The sequence below is a fragment of the Perognathus longimembris genome, chromosome 23 (genome assembly GCF_023159225.1).
Source record: "Perognathus longimembris pacificus isolate PPM17 chromosome 23, ASM2315922v1, whole genome shotgun sequence".
NCBI lineage: Eukaryota > Metazoa > Chordata > Mammalia > Rodentia > Heteromyidae > Perognathus > Perognathus longimembris.
Window position 1 is genome coordinate 28,561,182 of NC_063183.1, and position 22,621 is coordinate 28,583,802.

Sequence of the window (22,621 nt, forward strand, 5' to 3'; positions counted from 1 at the left end):
ACTGGCCCTGAGGGAGACTGTGTAGATTGGGCAACTTGGCAGAGACATTTTGGGGAGGAGAGTGGAGAGTAGCAAAGGTGGGATTTAGGAGGTCACTTTATGTTTTTATGTATGGATTTTTGTTGACTTGAAAGTTCCACAGTGTAATATTCACAAGCATTTGTTATGCTCACTGTGTTTCTTGTGTAAGAACAAGCAATATAGGAGTGAAAAAGTAAACACAGCATAGTCCACATTCCAAATGAGAAAGAAATTTAGAGGAAAGCTAAGGCTGGCTCATAGTATTCCTTTTGGAAAAACATTCATAGATGGTTGAATATTTATTCACTATCCCTTCCTGTAGTATACATGAGGGAAAGGAGGGGCAAGTCCACTTGTTGGCTGTCCATACAAATGTATAGCTCAGCAGTTTTGTTTTGCTTTGTTTCATTGTCCCTAATTTGGGGTATATCTTTTTTTTTTTTTTGCCAGTCCAGGGGCTTGGACTCAGGGCCTGAGCACTGTCCCTGGCTTCTTTTTGCTCAAGGCTAGCACTCTACCTCTTGAGCCACAGCACCACTTCTGGCCGTTTTCTATATATGTGGTGCTGGGGAATTGAACCCAGGGCTTCATGTATACAAGGCAAGCACTCTTGCCACTAGGTCACATTCCCAGCCCCTGTGGGGTATATCTTAGAGACACACAGTGCAAGGACTGTCCCCATTCTACCCCACCATGCTCACCTCCCAAGACTTCCCAGCATTTAAGGATCATCCTAGGAGTACAAAAAGACTACAGAGGTTTGAGTTAGGAGTAGAGCACATAGCAAGTAAGAGGAAGGACTTGTGCCTCACAGGGGGAAGGAATTGAAGGCCATCTTTGTGAGAAAGGTGTCATTTCAGCCGGACTATGGATGGGATGGGATTTCTAAAGGTAGATATGAGAGAAGTGAGACGAGAATCCCTAGTGAGAGAAACAGGGAGAAACAGGCAGAGGAGACAGAGAGCCATTAGGGGATGTTACATCACCTTGTTCAAAAGAACAGGATAAGGGCTGGGGATATGGCCTAGTGGCAAGAGTGCCTGCCTCGGATACACGAGGCCCTAGGTTCGATTCCCCAGCACCACATATACAGAAAACGGCCAGAAGCGGCGCTGTGGCTCAAGTGGTAGAGTGCTAGCCTTGAGCGGGAAGAAGCCAGGGACAGTGCTCAGGCCCTGAGTCCAAGGCCCAGGACTGGCAAAAAAAAAAAAAAAAAAAAAAAAAGAACAGGATAAGAGCCTTGTTTATAGCTTGTATTTTATATTGTTTTGTTAATGAATTCAAGAATAACAGTTGGAAAACTAATTAAGTGGCTTAGAAGTTGTGGTTTAGTTGTTTTTAGTTATACAAATGTCCTAGAAGACATCCTGGCTTGCTAGGCAGTTGTCATGAGGCCTTTGATGAGTTGTTTTCTCTATCATAGCCAGGAAATACTGTTGGACTTTGATTTTTGGCAATAATATATCCTTGGGAAGGAACTCTGATTTCTCACTGTTCAAGAGAGAAACTGCTTTTTTAATGGAATCTTTTGGGGGAATATTGCATAATGTTTGGGGGCCAGGATATACAGAGAAACATATGGAAGATACTCAGATTCATAAATATGTTTATGAAAACTCAAAAGCTCAAAGGTCAGGGCCAGGCCAAACCAAACCTAGCCTTGTATTCTTAGACATCATCATTCTGAATCTGCCTTCTCTTTTAGAGTTGCTGATTCATCAGAGAGCAACAGCAAACATATGACAATAGTATCTGTTTCATTCTAAGAGGACAAGAAGGACCACCCATGAATAAGGGGAACAATTAACCAACTTAATTATCAGCAGTAAATTGCCAATAACTCTGAACTGTGTCCTCTTGGTAACATTATGTGCTAGTATGGCTAAAGTAAATCATATAAGAACAGATATTTCGCTTTCTTTTTGGCAGGCCGTGGTTGGGTGATGGTGGCTGAGGTTGGGAAGTTGCTTGCTCTTGTCAAAACAAAAAGGATTCTAATAAATTCATGAAAATTAAATCCTAGCCATGTCTCCAAGCAAGAAGGGAGCTTAGTGCTCGATTGCATTAGTTTCTTGGAGCTGATTTAACAAATTACCACTAATGATTTAAAAACATCATTTGTTTTCTTAAGTTTTGGAGGACAAAGTTCAAAATCAAGGTATTGCTAGGATTGAATTCTCTTCTTAAGTCCCCAGGGAAGAGAGCTGTCTTTCCTGTTCTTCTAACTCTTGCTTGCTCTACTAGTTCCTTAGTTTACAGTTGGATAACTTCCAATGCTGTATTTCCTGGACATCTTTGTGTGTGTGTCTCTGTGTGTGAAATCTCTTTGCCTTTTCTTTTAGAAAGATGCCTGTCATTGCATGTAGGACCCAGTCAAAATCTAGGACTATCTGTTATCCTTAGCTTAATTCCAAACTTTTTTTTTTTTTTTTTTGGCCAGTCCTGGGCCTTGGACTCAGGGCCTGAGCACTGTCCCTGGCTTCTTCCCGCTCAAGGCTAGCACTCTGCCACTTGAGCCACAGCGCCGCTTCTGGCCGTTTTCTGTATATGTGGTGCTGGGGAATCGAACCTAGGGCCTCATGTATCCGAGGCAGGCACTCTTGCCACTAGGCTATATCCCCAGCCCTCCAAACTTTTTTTTAAAACAATAAAGGTCTATTTATAGGCTCTAGGGATCAATACGTACACAAATCTATTCAGCCATAATGATGTATTCTATGCTGGCACAAAGATGTGCCTCAAATGGTTGAGGTGTTTTTTAATTTTATTTATTTAAAGGTGATGTACAGAGGGGTTACAGTGATGTAAGTAAGGTAATGAGTACATTTCTTTTGGAGCAGTGTTACCCTCTTCCTCATTTCCTCCCACTTTCCCTCTCTCCTGATTCTCTTCCCCTCCCCTCCAAGTTGTAAAGTTCATTTCCAACATCGTGTTTAGTGAGTATCACTGTTGCATTGGTTCACCCTTTGTTCTGCTGTTTCTGTGATTCCCTTTCCCTTCTGCAAATCAGATAAACGTATACAAAACAAAGGGTACTGAAATCAGAAACAATGACCACAGGGAATAAACCAGGGGAGAAAACAAATGAGAGGCAAAAGAAATAACTGCAAACAGAAAACACACACACAACAGAAAAACTAAAAAAAAATCCTCTTGTTTCCATATAGAGATAATTTCAATTAGCATCATTTTATGTGGTTATATGTACATAGGTATTGAGCTATTGTGAAGCTCGGCTAGGATTATCCTAGGTGAGATGTCGTTTTTGATAGACTTGACAGTGGAGCAAGTTTGAACTACATTCAGTGCGAAGAGATGGCGGTTGTAAAAGCCTCTAAGTCATTGCACTTGGAACCAAAGGAGTTATGTAATGTGCTGGACAGAGAAGATAAATTCATTTTACTAAGCACAGTGTGTTCTGAAACCTCTTATCAACAGCTTTCTTGATGATTTCAAACCTGGGAATTAAGAGATCCCCAAAGTAAGTTCTCTACATGATCCATTTGGTTGTTCTGAAAAGACTTTATTGTTTCTTTCTCTGATATAGAAAACCTTGAACTGATCAAGTTGGGCATTTGAAATACTGAAAGCTTTGAATGCCTGACTTAGAATAAAGAAATACATTTGGAAGCAAGTTGTAAAATGGAGATGGCCCAGTTAAAAATACATATTTAAGTATTTAAAGGCATTTTGTGAAAGCCAGAGTTCTCCCCCCCTCCCTTTATGGAGACATTAAATCCAAGAGTAGCTAGGATCATAAATGTAAAGTCTTAAGCAATGGATGCAGAGAGTCGAGTCTCTCCCACTAGCTGAGTAATAACTGCTCATGTATTCCTGCAGCTTTCCTCCAGTGTTTGTGGTGGTGGTGGGCGAGAAATGGCCCGTGCAGTACTGAGTCACTGGAAACGTTCCCCTTTCTAGAGTAAACAACAAGAATGAAATCATGTCAGCACCATTTACCAATTTTCTTTTTAATTGGCTAATATGCCTTTGTTCACTGAAGGGAAAATAAGTGAATGGAGGCTGACTCTGAAGCTGGAGGAGTGCATTAATACCTTGCACGTTTGTTGAGATCATTTTCCACCATCCACCTGAGATGCAGTTATTTATTAGCATAATATGGTTACAGATCTATCTGCAGGGCTTAAAGATGGAAAATGAAACGCAGTGATGATTTAGTTGAAAGTTACTGGAGCATTCATAAAGCTGTCAGAATTACAAGAGAAACCACATTAAGAATACGCCAGTACTAGTTCCTATTAAATGGATATTCAAACATCGTCAGCACTGTTACTCACAGAAAGCTAGTCTAATTTATAAGCTCCCATCCAACGGGATAATGGTAGCTGCAGGTTCAAAAGAAGGTGCATCGTAAGGATGACATTAGGAAGACTGATCACAGGTTTCGAAATGTAAGTCAGAAAACAGGACAAAGGATTTTCCCCAATTTGTTCATTTACTTACATCTCTAAAAAACTGTTCTCAATAAATCACATGATAGAAAACAATAAAAGGACCTGAAAAGGCAAAAATTCAGTGTTTATCTCTTCTACAAATACTTCTTGTGTGCCATTTTTATGCCAGACATGGTTCTAGTGGTAAACACAGGTAGACTAAACAGAAAATGTGTGCCCATAGATAGAATTCAATCATTTTTGTCAACACATGTTTGTCAGGCTTCTCTGTACCAGATGTGAGCTATCGTTGATTTTGGATCAATTCACAATCACATGCATTTGTGATTAGACATTTTTGGAAGTAAGATATACTGAGCTCTGACCCTGAATATTCTTGAGAGTATGTCTAGGCATCTCCCAGAGTTTGCTGATCACTCTTGGCTATTTATTGTTGCTGAGCTCGCTAAGCTACAGCTCTGTAGACTTGAGCTCCAATGTACAAAGTAGCTGTCTAGGCTGCAATTTTGCTCCAATTTCAATAGCTGCCTCTCAGTATTGGTGGAACTTCAAATTTATTGAACTATGATGTTGGTGCTCCTGGAGTAGCATCTTATGAGATGAGGTTGATAGTCTACATCTCCCTGTGAACATGTTTATTTCCAATGTGCTGAATGTGAATTGGAGCTCAAGTGCTCCAGTGCTTAGGTAGTCTGTTGTTCCAGTTCTTTCTTGAGTTTTCCTTCATTTCCTCTGTAATCACATATTCTCCTGGTGTGTGTCCTCAGCCCTACATAAATCTAAGGGTATCAATTTTTGTAAGGGGAGAGGAGACACTTCTTTCTGCTCATTGTGCACGCCTGAGATATGAAACATCTTATCATACATATATGCATCTTTGGAAACAAGATTCTCTGAGAAAATCGTGAGCTGATAGCCTTAGGGATTTTTTCCACTAAATCAAACTGAATGACATGAATTTTAAGGCTGAACAGCTATTATTTATGGCAATAAAGAGTAAGATGAACCAGGAGTCAATTACAAAGGTGAGAAACAAGCTTTGGTACTACTCCATACATAGAAATAAGGTTGATGTTAAAATAAAATAATTAGAAACATGGGAGCTTATATCAAAGTAAAATTAAATTGACAACTAAATGATCTATACACAGATCTTAATCAGGGACAATTATAACTTGATTTATCCTACCATTCAAGATATTGAGCATCTCCTCTGACATGTGTACCACATTTAACACTGGAAGTACAGGGATGAATAAGACCCTTTTCCTGACTTTCAAGCTTAGAATCTAAGAAAAGGTTAGTAAGATATGATCCATGGAAGAAGTCCAATACAACTCTTGATTAATATAGGATGTCCTGTGAGCTAAAGAAGACTTTTATATTTTTAAACAGTAGAGACAGAAACAATAATAGCAATAATACTTTCTGGCACATGAAAATTGTATGAAATTCAAACATTAGTATTGATAAATAAAGTTCTATGGAAACATAGTCAAGGTCATTTATTTATGCTTTATTGTCCATGGCTGCTTTGGGGCAGTAGGTCTGGACACAACATCCACATATTTACCCAACCCTGATCCAAAAGAGAAATGACACAGAGACAAACACCAGACAAAAATACAGGGTAAAGATGCAATCAAGAGTATTTCTGGGCTGGATGCCGGTGGCTTACACCTGTAATCCTAAACTACTTTAAGAGGCTGAGATCTGAGGATAGTAATTTGAAGCCAACTGGGGTAGGAAAGTCTGTGAAACTATTATCTCCACTAAACACCAAAAAAGCTGGAAGTATATGTGGCTGAAGTGGTAGAGTGCTAACCTTGAGCAAAAAGAAACTTAAGGACAGTGTCCAAGTCCTGAGTTCAAGCTTTAGGAATGCACACACACACACACACACACACACACACACACACACACACACACACACACATTTCTTATTTACATGATAGAGGAGGGGATTATGCAAATGGAATAATTTTGGTTTCCTGAGGTTCAGTAGTACAATGGAATATCCAACATAAGAAATTGTTTTAGTTTTTACCTACATAAAAAAGCCCAAAGGAACAAGACAAAGAATTATGTTATTATATTCCTGCTTAATTGTTCTGTATTCTACCTATCTTACCGGTATAGTAGTAACAGTATTTCAGCTTTATCTTAATACCAGATTATACAAACAGATGAAAAAATTGCTTTAGTAGCAGTTGTCTTGCCTGTATTATTAAAACATTATCACTCAACATATCCTAAACAGAGTGGAGTTATAAAGGAAACGTTCTTTAATTTCTAAGCTATCTGAAAGCCATGATTTGGAGCAGCTTGTCAAGGCCTGGGTTCTGGACAGGTACACACAACATGTCTCCCAGAGAAGTCTCAGACAAGGATATTCTTTCACAGATTCCTTTGTATTAGATTCTAAGATGATCAGAGGCAAGATTCTGCTGCCAGTGGGAAAGGGCTGTAACACTGGTGGTCAGACGTGTGCGGTGAGCCCCAGAGGCATTTTTAAAGAGGGCCTCATTCTTATCTGACTTAGGATTGTAGGTAGAAGAACAGATCCAGGGCTTTGGATTCCCATCTTACTCCTCCAATTCCGGCTGTCTCTAATGCAAGTAGGCTCACACGGTGATGGAAAAAGAGGTCAAGGTCACAGGCCAGAGGTATAGAACGCCCCCCCCCCCCCCCGGGAGATGGTATAGTATGGACTCTTGGTTAAAATGCTTGGGTTTGAGCCCTAGCTCTGCAGATTTGTGTCTTAGGGAAATTTACATGGCATCTATGCTTCAGTGATTTCTAAATGAAGAAAAGAATAGCGGCTATCTCATAGGGTTATTGTGAGGATTAAATAAATTGGTTCATGAAAAACATTTAGGCACATAGATGAATACTTAACATTTGTGGTGGTGATGGTGTTGGTGATGATGATGGCAGTAGTAGTGGTGGTAATGGTGAGATGATAGTGATGATAATGGTGTTGGCTATTTATTATTTTTCTCCCTTAGAAACACCAGTTAGCTCTAAACACTGTCTTAAGAATTTTGATGATTTTCCTGTCACTCCATCTTCATAGAATCTTTTTGTGCTCAGAGTAGTTTTTTCCTGTTTCCAGCTTCCCCTGTTATTTAGTCTCTTTAAGTGACAGAGGTATTTTTTTTTAATTTTTGACCATAACAGTCTAGCTTACATGCCCAGGCACTAACTTGTATTATCACTTGTGGGTGGGGAGCCCAATGGGGTGATGAAAAACTCATAGCAATACCACTGCCCACCCAGTTTCAGACATAGCGCATCAGTCAGTTTCCTCTGTGGCAGAAATAATGACCACTGAATATTGGATTGATTGAATTCTCTTCTTTCTCTGACAGCAATGAAGATCCTATTCTCACAAAAATATTGTTTGCTTCAATTAGCCTAGAGCTTGAAAGCTGGACAGGTATGTTTGTTTATGTTTAATGGCTTGGTATACATTCTAGCAAACTGCTTTGCAATGGGAATCAGTTTTGAGTCTCCTGACTTACACAGGTATGTGTTATGATTTTTCAGGCAGAGTGGTCCTTACACACAATTCCCTGGGAACCTTGCTTGAAGGGTATCCTTAACCAGCCTCCTTATCCATTCCTAACTCATTCATTATTGACTCAGTATCCTTCTCTTCCTTGTACTTAGTTTCTCTCCTTAATTTCAGAGATACTTGCAAAGGGCTTACTGGGTTTTCATAGAGGGTGTGCTTTAGTTATCTATTTCTGTATGAAGAGGACTCTAAACAGCTGATTGAAACAACAATCAGGATCTGTTGAGCAGTAGCTGGGCTCCCTTTAGACCACGGCTGTGGCAGACTGTGAGTGACTATACAATTGAAGTTGGGAAAAAATTTCCCTAAATAGCTCTGTGCATGCAGGGTGCCCTGTGGCTTTCATCTGAAAGCTGAGTTTTCAGATGAGGGGAGGACTTTATACCCTTGAACTTGAAATAAGTGGTGTCTTCCCAACACTGAGATGTATGAATACTATGCAGTCTTGAGATATAATCCATTAATTTAAGTTCAGTCTCATTCAAAGTCTCAAGACATGGACAAAATGTAGAATACTTCTTTTCTAAAGTGTAACACGTATGTCTTTTAGTCTCATTCCCAGTAGATATTTTGTTTCTACCTAAAAAACACAATGACTGCCCACATTGTTATCAGTATTCTGGTCTTCTGAGCTCTCACTAGAACAAAGCCCAGTTTATATTTTTCTAGGCCTTTTCTAGCCCATGATTCCTCCCACAAACCATCTCCAAAGGTTGAAATGCACCTTGTCAGGGAGTCATAGCAACAGTCCTCATTCCTGGTACCAGTTTCCTGTGTTAGTTACTTTTGTGTTTCCGTGAACAAAGTTTGGGAGAAAACAATGGAAGAAAGATGTACTTTTCTCATGATTTCAGAGGGATTGGTTCATGGTTGCTTGCCCTTTTACACTTGGGCAGAGAAACATAGCAGGAAAATGGAGCATAGGAGGCCCTTCACTTCATAACAGATAGGAAGCGCACAGAGAAGGAGGAAGGGACCAGCCGCTAGTGTAACTCCAATGGTGTGCCCCTAATGAACTATTTTCTCCACGTAGGCCTTTCATTATAGTGATTTTAGAACCTTCCAAGATAACATTACCAGCTAGAGACCAAATACTAAACAAATGAGGCATAGGGGGACCATAGCACACTCAAAACACAACATCAGTAATCAGAGGTTGGCTACTTCTGGAAGGATCCCTGGTTCAAGTAAAGCAGTTTTCCTCCTATGAGAACTGTCTTCCAACAGCTCTCAACCAGCTAGGAAATGATTATTCATTCCTGGGGGAAGATCTGGGTGGTTTATCACAGCACCCACCAAATGGAGGAGAGTGGACAAAATTCCTCTCTATGGAGTTCATCTCCCATAGTAAATAGGATGGAATACATTAACACGGGAGAGTGATGTGAGATGGTTTCCTTGTAAAATTCTGCACTGTATTATGGAATTACCTGTAATGATTAAAAAGGTAAAGTATTGGCAGAATGATGAAACATAACAGGCATAAGTGATGGCCAAAGGAGGAAAGTTCTTTGAGAGAAAATGCTATAATTAAAATTTCCAGCTCACATATGACCAACCTTTATAGCCGACTAAGGCCATGGCATGTTTTTTTTTTGGCCAGTTCTGAGCTTGGACTCAGGGCCTGAGCACTGTCCCTGGCTTCTTTTTGCTCAAGGCTAGCACTCTGCCACTTGAGCCACAGCGCCATTTCTGGCCATTTTCTGTATATGTGGTGCTAAGGAATCGAACCCAGGGCCTCATGTATATGAGGCAGGCACTCTTGCCACTAGGCCATATCCCCAGCCCGTATGTTGTTTTTTGAATGCCTCACCCGCCTAAGGATTAACAAGTGTCCCTTTCCTACCTGAAGGTGGATCAACAGATAGTTTCTGGAACAACAGATCTATCACCCAGGCCAGGAAGCCATATCCTGGTGTTCAGATGTAGTTCTGTATACTTCTAACCTTGTGACACTATCACTTACATAATCTCAGCCTTCTAAGAATTTCTCAATTACAGTAAGTATTCCGAGTCAAATGTCTATGTAATTCCCACCCTGGAGATGACCCATTTTCAGTGTACCAAAAATGTATATTTTTTTTCAAATAAACTTTCCTATTATTTTCACTGCATTGGACATCTTGTTTGAGTTCTCTTGCTGGACAGGACAGAAGTAAACAGCTGTGTTGATTCTCTGGTAACAAAAGAGAAATGAATCTTGAGTTGAAGAGCTTATTTCACAATCCATATTATATTTCGGTCTAGTAGAAAGTGAATGATTATTCAATAAATGTCATTGGTATAAAAATGAAGCTAGATTTCCTGACTCATAACTTATACTAAAGTTAATTTCAGATACATCAAAATTTTGAAATGTAAAAAGCAAAACATGAAGTTATAGACAAAAATGGGATAATGAGAACAGAGAGGAATTTCCAATTATGATCTGTAAGGCAAAATCTATAAAAGAAAAAATTAATTCACTCCAGATGAGGTGAACACTTTTGACACTTCTTTTATTCTTTTTGTCCTTTTTGCCAGTAGAGAGGTTTGAACTTGGAACTTTATGCTTTACTCAGCTTGCTTGAGTTGGTGCTCTCTATCACTTGAGCCACGCCTTTAGTCCAAAGCTAATATTTTAGGAAAATTCACATATCTAGTATCGAATAGAAGTTGCTCGTATACCAGATACTGTTAAAAGGACTTGGTAGCAAATGCTAAGATCAGGGTACTCTTAAAATCTCTATTTTGTAAATGAGAAAACTGAGGACTAGCAAGGGTAAATAATTTACTTATGTTCTCAAAACAAGGGGATGGAAAAGCCAATATTTGCACCTAGCTTGTTGAAACCTGTTCTGCTATAAACAGAGTAAAAGATACCAACAACACAGGAAGAATACCATTACTATCAGTGGTAAAAGGTCATTAGCCGAACTTTGAAAGTCTAAATAAGTCAAAACAAATACATAAGTTCCTCAAAAGAAAATTCATTTACAGAAGATAAAGAGGAAGAATCTGACTAGTAAACATAAATGAAGAACTTGAACTTTATAAACTCAGGAGGCAAGGAAAAAATAGAATTCAAATAATAAGACCTCTCCCCTGCCCCCCACCCGCCCCCCGCCGCTTGGGCTCCTTAAGTCAAGATTAGAAGAAGAAAATGTTCTAGAATAGTAAGAATATATGGATCTAGTCATTCAAATACAGTCTAGTGTGCATATTGAGTAGTACACATTTCTCTAAGTGTTATTTAGCAATACTAACAATGCTACTGATAAAAATTAAGAAAATGTATATGTATGTGAGTATGTGTATGTGAATGTGTGTGTATGGTTTTTCCTCTGGAGGTGTAACAAAACTTTGCTTTAAAGTTTCAAACTACTAAACTACATATATTGATGATAATATATGACTGACTTAGCATAAAATGTATTCATAGGCTGGAACTGATAGCTCATACCTATAATCCTAGCTACTCCGGAGGCTGAGACCTGAGGATCAAGGTTAGAAGCCAGCCTGTGCAGATAAATCTGTGGAAAAAAAAGCTGGAAGTGGTGGTTTGACTCAAGTGGTACAGTGCCAGCCTTGAGTGAAAAAGTTGAGCAAAAGCGAATATGAGGCCCTGGATTCAAGTCCTAGTACCATTATACAAACACAGAATATTATTCATATTTTTTACTGAGTGGAGAAAGATGTGCACAGTGGCAGAGTTTTCAGGCAGAGCGATAGTATAATCTGAATGGTTATATTCTAAAATGTTAGCAATAATGAAGGGTTTATAGAAGACTTCTGCTAGAATGTTAGCAACAGATGGAGGGTTTATGGAATAGTTTCCTCTATTTTGCTAACCCTTATATTATTATTTTTGTACTATAAATAGGACTGACTCATGTAATCAAATGTCAGTTTTGATATTTGGCATGAGTTTTGAGTAGATTTTCTTAATTCTGGAGCCTTTTGGAAATAAGTACCTGCAGTTATATTTCTAGCTCAGCAATTTATGTGTCCTGTAAAATGTGTTTCAGTGTGGTTCATTTTATTTTTTTATTTCAACTGAGTTTCTTTTATGCGTGACTCCTCTGTGTGTGCTCTCTGTACCTGGAAAACTTGCAGTGTCATTTGGTAGGTAAAGCAGTCAGAGAACAAAGCCAGCAATGTGATTGGAGTTGCTGCAGATCAGAATGAATTAGGCTGCAGGAAATGGTTTGGAACTGTTTTTCCAGATCTTTACTGCTTTTTTTTTTCCCCCAGTCTTTTGTATTCAGGGAAGATTGAGAGCCCATGTGGGAGAGGAAACTTTCTTGACTTCCAGGTTTTTAAAATGCAGGTCTCGGAGGCCTTAGAATGAGTTTCCTCTGCAAGATAGGAACAAAATTCAGTGTAAAAGCAAGCAAATCGCCTTGGCAGAGATATTATCCCTGAAGTGCCTCCTCCGCCCCAACTGGACAGCTCTCCCTTGCCCTTCTCTGCCTTTTCTTTCTGCCTCCCTGCTCCCTAGTTTTCTCTAAACTGTTAGTACCCTGGAATTTGAACATTTTCTTGAAGACGGTAGAAGCAGCTATAGAAGGAGAAAGTTTATTTTTTATTTTCCAAGGGTTGACTGAGGCAATAGCTCAAAGATTCTGTCAAGTTTTTGTTTGTTGCTTGTTACAGTTTTGCAAACTGGCTGTTGCCTCTGGGCCTCCACTCTCTTCCTTTTTCCCTAGATTCCTAACTGGGTAATCAAAGAGATTCACGTAGTACCGTTATGAAGAACACGAATACGGGTAAGAAATGATCTTAAAGGGAACAGGCTTTGGGACTTCACAATACCTACAGTATCCCTGCTATTTTATAATTCATGTGTTCATTTTTTTTCACCCATTCACTTCTCTCTCCATTCCCCAAGCATACTTTGCTCAACTGTCCTGACACCATACAAGGCCCACCATGTCAGACACATACAAGGCTGGTGCTCTGCCACTTCAGCCACACCTCCATTTCCAGCTTTTTGCTGCTTAGTTGGAGATAAGAGTCACATGGACTTTTCTGTCCAGGTTGGCTTTGAACTTTGATCCTCCAACCTCAGCCTCTTAAATAACTAGGATTACAGGTGTCAGCCACTGGTGCCAGGCTTATAACCTCCTCAATCAATCACAGATTAAAAAAAGTGCATGTGGGTTTTTTGCTGATTTATATAATCTCCTCTTTGACTTTAAGAATACTTCAAGAGATGATTCAAAACCTTGACTAGTTGTATGACTAACCATAAATGAACAAAACAATTGAATAGGGATAGGCTGTAAATGTAAGAAGAGTCACTCCATCATGACTCTATAAAAAGCAGCTAAGGACAGGTAATGGACTATCAAGTCTTGAGGACATAATCTAGCCTTTGTGCTAAAGGCAAGTATGCTATTGGGTATTATAGACAGTCTTAAACACTGTGATTTGAATCTTGTTGCAGGTTTGGGCTTTACAATTAAGAGTCAGAGTTGTTCAAGTTAGAAACTGAAATTCTTTCTTTCTTAGTAGGTCATTCCCTATGGTCTTGACATGGTTAGGGAATTCAGGTTAGCCTGTGCTCTGAGAAGTGAAGAATTTGGAAAAGTGGAACAAGAGGCAGAGTAATGTCAGGTACTTGTTGACTCCATAGAGTGACAACTTAGACTCTAAATGAAGTCCATTTCTCCTTTGAGTATTCAGGTTTCCCAGAGAAAAGCCTAAGTCTTGCAAGGGACACCAAGTGTAGTTTAATTGGTCTCACCAGTATGACTTCATTTTCTATGAATACTCACCCTTCTCATTCTAGTCCCACCAGTGTGGCTTTTCTTGTTCCTATATTGATATCTCTTTCTCTCCTCAAGTAAGTAGCACATTTGCCTCATGAAAGCTGTGTCATCATTTTGCTTTCTGATATATTTACAGTGTTTATAACAGGGCCTAGAATCTTACAGCTACTCAGTAAGGATTTCTTTCTTTTTTTTTTTTGTATAAACAAATGACTATCCCTGTAAGACTTATGAAACTAAAGCCTGGATCATACTGGCCTTTTTCCTTTTTTTAGAAGCATGGAGTATAGGATTGAACCTAGGATTTTATGCATGTTATTTGAGTACTCTATAGTTAAGCCCTGTAGTAGCCTATCTATAAATTCTTTTTTGAGTTCTTCTCTTCTGCTCTAGGTAAGAGTGGTAAGTCCATTCCTCCAGTTTGTTTATCTGGCTTGCTGGTGAGAAGGGACCTCCTTGATGTATATTAATGCACAAAGTAGTTAAGGCTGGAATTCTCAGAAAGAAGAGAAAAAGGGTATAAAGATGGAAGAATAGTAGACACTGGGAGCTATGGGTTTTATCACTGTCCAAGTGAGTTGGAACATATATTAGGAATACTTCAACAGGAATTTATTAGGGTCTTGAATTATTCTTCTGGTGGAAATTATGATAACTTTTATTTATTTATAAATATTTTTTGTTAAGTTGTACAAAGGGGTTTCAGTTCTAGAAGTCAGGTTATGAATATCATGCATCTTGATCAAATCAGATGAACATGGGCGTAGATGTCAGATTGCCTCAATTGAAATCTCTTTTCACAATTTCATACGAGCTGTGAGAAAACAGATTACTTAATCTCTCTAAATCCAAGCTTTATTTTTATTTAAAAAATTTTATTGTCAAGGTAAAGTACCAAGAAGTTACACTTACATACGTTAGGTAGTGAGTACATTTCCAACTTGTTCTGTTAAATAGGGATTTTGAAAACCATTTGACTTGCTGGGCTTCTAGAAGTAATGTATATTTTATGCAAAGTATCAGGAATATACATTTTTTTCTTACTATTAACATGACTACTAGTATTAAGAGTAGCAGTAGAGGAGTAATTGCAGTCCCAGGTCAGTCTACTGTTTAGCAGCTTAAATTTTCTCATTTCCAGGTGATAAAATGAGCTAATAATCCACATGACAGGTTGTCATTCCAACCAGGCTTGGGAAGTTATATGATGATAACTGTCAAAGAATATAGCAAATGACAATTACCCAAATGTTACTTATTACTGAATGCTAAGATTCAGTTATTGTCACCTGCTTTAGGGACTCAACTGTATATACTACTACCTGGAAGCAGGATTGCTCTTTATGACTGGTTTTGGCCCCCATAATCTTCAATCCCTCCAGTTGTAGAGTGAATTCATATTGCTAATTGAGGAGACTGGGACCTTAGATACAGAAACAGGATAAACAATGACCATTCTCCTGTTGGATTTCCACAGGGAACCCTCAAGGCCATGACAGAGGGACATACTTTCAGGGCTCTTCTGCAGACCCATCTGAGGGTCATCAAAACTGTCAACAAAGGAGGTTTTCAAGCTTCTCTCCCTGAAGTCTTTAAAAATGAGAGTCTTGCCTGGAGATGGAGTCTGAATTATATGACCTCTTAAGATCTACCTCATTAAGATTTCCTATCACTCTCTGAGTTTGTCTAGCCTCTCTTTGGAAAGTAAGTTCATTCAGTAATTAAATATCTGAAGGCACTGGGCATTTATTATCTTGGGCATTAATTCTGAAGGCAGATCAGGGGATTCTGCAATTTCAAGTCATTTGGTAAATGGTCATTTGATTATTACTCAGCTGATAGAAAACGATCTTTGAACTCCATCTCTGTTCACATCCCTGTTCTTACAGTTCCTGTATTTAAAGGTCTTTGATTAACTTGCTCTGGACATGCTCCCTAGAATTTCTTTTGTGGACTATCTGCTTTCTTTGTAATATAGAAAGTGCCTTAAGGACTGAATGCCTGTTGTGTTTTTGTGTATCTTTAGCTGTCTGTCTCTGCTTAGAGTATACAAAGCATACAATGTGTATTGCTGTTGTTGTTGTTGTTTTAATCCAGAGGAATTAAGGGATCATGGCCAAATGTAGGATTATTCCTTTAAAATTGTTGCATATATCTTGTATGTATGTTTTATTTACTTTGTGGCTTCTAATATTATAGGAGAGACTTAAGTCTGACATTGGACAGGGTTTTGGTTAAGGTGTCTCCTAAGGAATGCAACTTGTGCATTTTGTGGAAGACAGAAAAATATTTTTTTGTTCTAATTGTCAATGTGCTGCATAGAGGGGTTGCAGTTACTTAAGTAAGGTAACAAGTACATTTCTTTTTTTAACAGTTACCCATTCCCTTGTTTTCTCCCACTTTCTCCCCTACCAACTTACCTTCCACCAAGTTGTAAAGTTTATTTCCAACATAGTGACTAGTGAGTATCATTGTTGCATTGGTTCAGCCTTTGTTCCTCTATTTCTGTGATTCCCCTTCCCTTCTGCAAATCAGATAAACTTATATATAAGACAACCCAGATGTCCCTCAGTAGATGAATAGATCAAGAAAATGTGGTACACACACGTACACACACACACACACACACACACACACACACACACACACACACTGGAATTATATGCTTCCAACAGAAACAATAACATTGCCCCATTTGTAAGGAAATGGAAAGACTTGGAAAAAATTACATTAAGCAAAACAAGCCAGACCCCCCCCCCCAAATAGGCTGCATGGTTTCTTTCATTGGTAATAATTGGAATATGTCTATGGTATTCTTAGGAGAGGATAACAGTAGCTCAATGGCTAGGTGCATATGACCATATAAAATGAAGCTTATCAAAACGAACTCCAAGAAATGAAAACAAGAGGTTTCTATAATGTACTGTTTGCAGTTATTTCTTTTTTTCCCCTTTGGTTTATATCCTATTGTCACTGTTTTTGATTTGTGTATCCTTTGTCTTTCATATAAGTTTATCTGACTTGCAGGAAAATTCAAGACATGCCTCTCTTCTGGAGTGGAGAGGACCTATTTCACTGGGGACAGAAATTTTGGCATCTCCAAGGTTCAGCCTGACTCTTATCTTGGCTATGTTAGCAGTTCTAATAAACAAGAGTGTTTGGTTTCACTGGTAATTGTCTTGTGTGTGAATAGATGTGAGAATAAACTTACTTTATAAGACATTTGAGAAAATTGGATATTTTTCATAAGGACTCTGGGGAGCCGATGGACAAATACATATGGGGCCAGGGGAATCTTGCTACTAAGTGCAGACAGCATAAACAACCTGAGAAAGGATGTTTGGTGGTTCAGAGTGACTGTTACCACACAGGACAGAGCCACAGAGAACCTTTAGTCTGGCTTCCTCATTCATAGGTGAGAGGATGGGGTGTAGTAACTGCTCTGAGATGAGTATACCTTTTCTAACACCTATGTCTTGATCATCTTGTATCCTTGATCAACTAGGTCATTTATTTTGAAGGCTCATCAATTAATTTAGAGTGTTCTGACAAAATGACTTGGACTTTACATCTTTGTAATTAGCTGTTTTCCCAGTTTCTTTTGCTTGAAGAAAAGCTATGGTAGACAGGTAGCTGTGACAAAGCAGTGTATATTTAGAAGTGCCATTGCTGAAACTAGCTGAGTGTCAGAAGTTGTAGGAAACATAATTATCCAATCTGTCTCATTGCTGAGGAGCCCTAGTGGTGTGATGGTTAGATTAGTTTTGTGATACTATTTCTGGCTTCAGTGTAGGTGAATCTGGGACCCCAGAAGGCATACAAACCTTCTATCTAAGATTTATCCATGCTCTCTAAGTCCTATCACTGAGACTTATCACAAAGGTGATATCAACATGAAATATAAATTGAAAAGCTTTTTTGTGGCCCTTTGTGTGCTTCCTAGCCTTTTAGATTATTACTTACTTGATTTCTACCACTTATCTGCTGTGCTCCTGAAGTCTTGGCTATTTCAATGTGCTGTTTAGACGCTGAATACCCCCTCAGTTGAAGCCCATTTCCTCAGAGCTGGTGTTAATGAGGTGTTTTGCAGCACATTTCTAGTTGCCTTGAGAAATGGATGGTATATAACGGACAAAGGGCATCGTCAAGTGTGCTTGGACCACCAAGAGTCCTGAATTCAATGGAATTCAATTGGGTGGTGCTATGAGGCAAGTAGGGTAGAGGGAGGAGTGATTCTTATGACAGAAAAACAAATTGAAAGGGAAAGAAAATTAAGAGTCAAATGACAGCTTTCCAGATGTGAATTGAAAGTAAAGGGACTCTGCATTGGAACACACTGAGGCTCCACACCGTAATGATTTTCTAATATTCTAGGGGAGATTTCTATCTGACATTGAACTGGATTTTGATTAAGGTATCTCCTGAGGAAGAAACTTGCCTTCACACATTTTGGGTGCCAGGTTTAATCTCAGCTCTGACGATGTTCCCATCTGGCTGGTTAAAAAAAACCCGCATAGATAGTTGATGATTATGCTTCCAAGTTCCCTCCCTTGTCAGCTTGCATTTAATGGCATTTCTTTGCAGATAAAAAGTTGGGAGTAGAAATAGACTTCGTTCATGCACACACGCACATGCGTGCGCCCACACATACAAAGACACACAGACACACACAGATACACACACACATACAGACACAGACACGCACACACACACACACACACACACACACACACACACACAGGAGAAAGTTTTAGATGAAAGTAATCTTGTTATTTCCCTAAAATTAGGAATTGCACTGTCTAAAAGGTACACAGCACATCAGAGAGCTCTTTGAAAGATATTGCCTCTTTGCTTCAATGTTCTATGCATTTCTAAGCAGGGAGCTAGGCAACTTTTAGGGAAAAGGAAAACCTACCCAGTACTTTTAGATGTTATCCAGTGAGGCTCTTCTCCTATTTTCTATTTAAATTTTTTTGTTATTGTAAAGATGATATACAGAGAGGTTATAGTGATGTAAGCCAGGTAAAGAGTACATTTCTTTTTGGACAATGTCACCCCTATTCTTCTTTGTGAACAGTTATCAGATCATTGATTTTCTACTTGATTGAAAGTATAGCCTAATGACTACAGAGTCAAGTAATCTCGGTATAAATCTGGACTAGTCCATTTACTTAGCATGAGATTGTAGGCAGTTTAATTAACATTATGGAAATTTGTTTTCCTCAACTACAAAATGGCATATGAAATGTTGTTGTGGTGATATTATAAAAATTGGGAAGACAATGCAATATGATCACATAGCACAGTGCTTGTCAACTAAGAAGTACTCAATAATTGGTACCAAGTTCTAATAATAGTAATAGTTATAATAACAGATTTAAAACATCTTCATTAAAAATGTACTGTTTGGAAAAAAATGGCACCAACTTTTAACAACAACCACAACCACAATCACCACCACTACCATAACAGCCTTTAGTGCTAGTGCCATGGTGGTACCTATAAGAGAAAGTGGTTTGAGAGACAGAGATAAGGTAAAAGGTTATGTACTATTGGTAAGAGGAAGACATTAAAGCATGAACTTCTTCAGAAGCAACATGCATAGGTCTTATGGACCAGGATCTCGTGCGTGGGTTTATATATTAACATATTCACCTTATTGTCAAAGTGATGTACAAAGGGATTACAGTTAGATACGTAAGGTAATGAATACATTTTTTGTCAAGCTTGTTACCTCCTCCCTAATTTTTCCCCATCCTCCTGCCTCTCCAATTCCCCCCCGCAAGTTATAGTTAGTTTACAACATATTGTCTTGTAAGTATTGCTATTGCATTGGTTTGCCCTTTGTCTTTTGTCTCACCTTTTTGATGTTCCCCTTCCCTTCCCTAATTCAGATAAACACATATATCCCAGGGTACCAAAATCAAATGCAATTGACAACAGGGGATAAAACATGGGGAAGAAAAATACAAGAAAAAAGAAATAATTTCACATAGTACATAAAAACTGACAACAATGAAAAACCACTTCTTTCCATATCTTGGAGTTCATTTTGCTTAGCATCATCTTATATGATCATGTGTACATAGTCATTGAGCTATTGTGATCCTCTGCTAGGACTACCATATATATATATATATATATATATATATATATATATATGAATAAAACCAATGAGGCAAACCATAGAGTCTATGTTTCTTTGCGTCTGGCTCACTTCACTTAGTATGATTTTTTTCCAAGTCCTTCCATTTCCTTATGAATGGGGCAATATCATTCTTTCTGATAGAGGCTTAGAATTCCATTATGTATATGTACCACATTTTCTTGAACCACTCTTCTACTGAGGGGCATCTGGGTTGGTTCCATATTTTAGCGATGACAAATTGTGTTGTGATGAACATAGTTGTGCTGGTGGCTTTGGTATGGTCTTGCTGGTAATATTTTGGGTAGATGCTCAAAAGCATACCACATTTTCTTGATCCATTCATCTACTGAGAGGCATCCAGGTTGGTTCCATATTTTAGCTATGGTAAATAATGCTGCAATGAACATGGTTGTGCTGGTAGCATTACTTATTACTTATGGCCTTATTTGTAATCCTTTGGGTAAATTCCCAGAAGTGGGTTGCTGGGTCATAGGGAAGCTCTATGTTTAGCCTTTTGAGGAACCTTCATACTGCTATCCAGAGTGGTTGAGCCAGTTTACATTCCCACCAATTGTGTAGTAGAGTTCCCTTTTGGCCACATCCCTGCTAGCATCATCTTGATGATGGCCATTCTAACTAAGGTGAGGTAGAATCTCAGTGTTGTTTTGATTTGCATTTCTTTTATGGCCAGAGATGTTGAGCACTTCTTCAACACATTCACTTTCTACAATAACACATTTACTTTTTTTTCTTTTACAGGATATGACCAAATGAGTTAGATAACTGTTCTTTTCAAAATGTCTAAAGTAGGAGAATGGTTAGTAAGAGAGCAGAGAGTGGGCATTATTGTTCCTGTATTAAAGTGAAGAGCCCCAAAAGAGAAGGTGTGTCTTGCATGCTCTCAGTCCTAAAAGGGAAGTTGTACCCTGTAGTGTTTCAGAAGCTCTCACTAGAGGGAGGTGCCAAACTCTATTCAGCAAGAAGGGAAGAGGAAGATTTGGGTTCTGAAATGATGGTTGCTGGCATCAAGACTCCTCTGGCTGTGCAGATTGTGGTGTTCTTACTCTGTGGAGTTGGATGTATGTGTAATAAAATATATTCACCATATAAAACCATAGAAAATAGTTTCATTTACAAGTCTTCTGTCTGGTTTATGTCTGGTTGTTCATTTCTTTACAGTTGAGTTTTAAGAATTCTTTGTGTATTTTTATCAGTCCTTTATCAGTTGTGCCTTTTAAAACTATTTTCTCCCACTCTGTGGCTCATCTTTTTACTCTGTTGACAATGTCCTCCACTGGAGTTTATAGTTTATATTCAGGTCTGCCATTCATTTTGAGATAGTTTTTTTTGAAGAGTATAAAGTCTGGGACCAATTTTTTTTCACCTATAGATTCCCACATTTTACTTTTGGTATGAATAGCTTATCATTTGGAACAATTTTTATAGAGGTTTATAAAGGCACTTTTTTATTTTGCGATGTTTAATGTTGTGTTACACCATCAACCAATAACCATACTTCTTGCAGGTACTGTAACAGTCAGAGGAGGTTTGGTGTTTCTCTCTTTTTCCTCTGCCTACCATTTTTGACACATTAGATTAAATTTCAGCTCTGGGCCAATCTGTCACAGAAACAGGAAATGTCTCTTGTGATGACATATTTGCCAGTGGCTGAGTTTTGAAACCAGGTGGGTATTAGTTTTTAGAGAAGCAGTTTCTTTCCATCAGAGAAGCTGAATCACTGGATCAGCTCAGCCCAAACCTTTGCTTTGTGTGGATGAGTCTTTCATATGAAGAAAATCTTTTGATAAATATAATTAACCATTTTTAAAACCTCCTAAGGAAATAAGACTTTTGAAGAGAGGAAACTGAAGAAAGAAAAAGTTAAAAAATCAAACCTAATGATATAGCATGATATAGTGCTTTTCAATGTTTGTTTTTAAGACAGGATTTTTTTTTCTAGGTTTTTTTGGTCCAAGCTGACCTTGAACTCTAGCTCCTCTTCCCTCTATGTCTTGAGTGTTGGGATTCCAAGTATGTGTCACCAGGCCTACCTTTCATAGTCCTTTGCATCACTATTAGGATTGTAGGCAAATGGCTTTAACATAGTTATCAACATGCTAAATAGACCGTATGTGACTGGAGACAGAGTGATAAGCAGAAGGAAAACGTATTTCTCACAAACCCACCGAGTGCTGTCATTCTGACAGATATCTGGAACTACAGGCGAGTCCTCAGCCCAGTTTCTCATCTGCGAAAGGTAAGGAGCTACTCTGACTGTCCCCCTGAGCCAGCATGGAGGAAGGGGAAGCCACTTTTCTCTCTCCTTCATGCCCTTATATCTGCTGTTCTGCTGAAGGAAAGGAAAAACCAATACCTAACACTGAGAGCAAACTAGCAGCCCCTGAAAAGCATGGCTGCCCTAGGGCCTAAAGAAGATATCCTCTGTGGGCCTGGGGGAAAAAAAATCTGTAAATGCTACAGCCAGCGCATGGATATTCTATGCAGGGGGATCCTCTTGTATAATGAGTGATAAAGAAGCTAGACATGCCCCTTCTCTACCCACTCACTGCCACAAGTCCCCTTTCTTGAACTGTCTCTTCCTTGTGCTTTTCCTCTGTGCTTTCACCTTAGAACTCCTTTCAAGTCAGCCTGGAGATGCAGGTGGAAGTCTAGCCCAGTGGAAGGTGTTTCATGTCGTCTCACTGGG